The 2475-nt window shown below is 45.0% G+C and overlaps 1 pseudogene across 1 annotated transcript; it reads right to left on the reverse strand.

Moving 5' to 3' along the window:
• Positions 1-1031, reverse strand: LOC308246564 (glyceraldehyde-3-phosphate dehydrogenase-like; annotated as a pseudogene). Its single transcript has one exon. The product of its transcript is annotated as a glyceraldehyde-3-phosphate dehydrogenase-like (transcript).
• Between the last annotated feature and the right edge of the window lie 1444 nt (positions 1032-2475).

The raw sequence follows: 2475 nt of genomic DNA on the forward strand, positions 1-2475 counted from the left end.
TTACTCTGTGGAGGCCATGTGGACCATAAGGTCCACCACCCTGTTGCTGTAGCCAAATTCACTGTCATACCAGGAAACGAGCTTGACAAAGTGGTCATTGAGGGCAATGCCAGCCCCAGCATCAAAGGTGGAGGAGTGGGTATCACTGTTAAAGTCGCAGGAGACAACCTGGTCCTCAGTATAGCCCAGGATGCCCTTGAGGGGCCCTCTGATGCCTGCTTCACTACCTTCTTGATATCATTGTATTTGGCAGCTTTCTCCAGGCGGCAGGTCAGATTCACAACTGACACATTGGAGGTGGGGACACGGAAGGCCATGCCAGTGAGCTTCCCATTCAGCTCAGGGATGACCTTGCCCATAGCCTTGGCAGCGCCAGTAGAAGTAGGGATGATGTTCTGGGCAGCCCTCGGCCATGATGCCACAGCTTCCCAGAGGGGCCATCCACGGTCTTCTGGGTGGCGGTGATGGCATGGACTGTGGTCATGAGTCCCTCCACGATGCCGAAGTTGTCATGGATGACCTTGGCCATGGGGGCCAAGCAGTTGGTGGTGCAGGAGGCATTGCTGACAATCTTGAGGGAGTTGTCATACTTGTCATGGTTCATACTCATCACAAACATGGGGGCATCCGCAGAAGGGGCAGAGATGATGACCCTCTTGGCTCCGCCCTTCAAGTGAGCCCCAGCCTTCTCCATGGTAGTGAAGACACCGATGAACCCACAATATACTCAGCACCAGCATCACCCCATTTGATGTTGGTGGGATCTTGCTCCTGGAAGGTGGAGATGGACTTTCCATTGATGACAAGCTTCCTGTTCTAAGCCTTGCCTGTGCCTTTGAACTTGCCATGAGTAGAATCATACTGGAACACATAGACCATGTAGTTGAGGTCAATGAAGGGGTCATTGATGGCAACAATATCCACTTTGCCAGATTTAAAAGCAGCCCTGGTGACCAGGCGCCCAATGCGGCCAAATCCGTTCACTCCGACCTTCACCATCGTGTCTCAGGGTTGTGGCTGCTGGCACAGCGCAGGAGGAGAGGCTGTCTGAGGAACAGGAGGAGCAGAGAGCCTCAAATATTCTTTTTATTCCTTTCTCTCATCTCCTTCTGGGACTTCCATTATGTATGTTGGTACACTTCACAGTGTTTCACAGGTCTCTGAGGCTCTGTTCATTTTTCTTTTCTTTTTTATTTTACTAACTTTTTATTGATATTTGGAGAGAGAGGAAGAAAAAGAGAGAGAGAGAGAAACATCGATGTGACAGAGAAACATTGATCAGTTGCTCCTGCAGGCACCCTAATTGGGGATTGAATCCAAAATCTGGGCATGTGCCCTGACCAGGAATCAAACCAGGGAACCTATTGGTGCACAGGACAATGCTCCAAATAACTGAGACACACTGGCCAGAGCTGTTCATTTTTCTTTATTCCTTTTTTCTCTCTATTCCTCAAACTGAAGAATCTCAATTGACCTGCCAAGTTTGCTGATTCTTCTCTCTTTGTTGGTGTCTCCCTAGTAATTTTTTTTTAAATTTCAGTTACTGTACCTTTCAACTCCAGAATTTCTATTTAGTTCTCTTTTATAATTCTACTAGAGACCTGGTGCATGAATTCATGCACATTGAAAGAAAATTAATTAGAAGAAATATTTTAATATCACTATTCGCCCTTTCTCTATAATAGAAGTGTCAACCAAATTCATCATCGACAATGACAGATGGAAACACACGCATGCAATTGGCGCCAGTGAGAGCTTTATATGTATAGATAAACTTGCTTAATTAGACCTGCTTTCTGATGTAGCTAAACTTTTTCAGCCCAGTGAATCACCCCAATTTCTCTTTTAGGTAATTGTCAGCAACACAGCAGTAAATATCAACACAAAGCAGATTATAATTGTAGATCATGCAGGGAGAACAAAGGATAAAATATTTAACTGCAGCAGTATTTGATTATATTCTGCGCAGTGAGAAAACCTGTAGTCTTCTTTTAAAAAAAATATATATTTTATTGATGTTTTTACAGAGAGGAAGGGAAAGGGAGAGAGAGTTAGAAACATTGATGAGAGAGAAACATCAATCAGCTGCCTCCTGCACACCCCCACTGGGGATGTGCCTGCAACCAAGGTACATGCCCTTGACTGGAATTGAACCTGGGACCTTTGAGTACGCAGGCTGACACTCTATCCACTGAGCCAAACCGGTCAGGACCCTGTAGTCGTTTTCAAGGTCCACCATTTCTTAATTCTTTTCAGTTGGGTCAAGTATCTAAGCTTTCTAAATCTTAGTTTTCCAGTCAATGAAAAGAAAATAGGATTCCACCTAGTCTCCTATTTACCTACTTCAGGACTTCTGTGAGGATCAAATGAGATGAGGCACGGGAAACATTTCACAGACATTTGATTAAAGTGTAAAATGTTTGCAGCTGGCTATAAAGAAAGTTGTGTTCCTGGACTGAAGAAACTGCAAGGAGG

The sequence above is a fragment of the Plecotus auritus genome (genome assembly GCF_963455305.1).
Source record: "Plecotus auritus genome assembly, chromosome: 4".
Taxonomy (NCBI): domain Eukaryota; kingdom Metazoa; phylum Chordata; class Mammalia; order Chiroptera; family Vespertilionidae; genus Plecotus; species Plecotus auritus.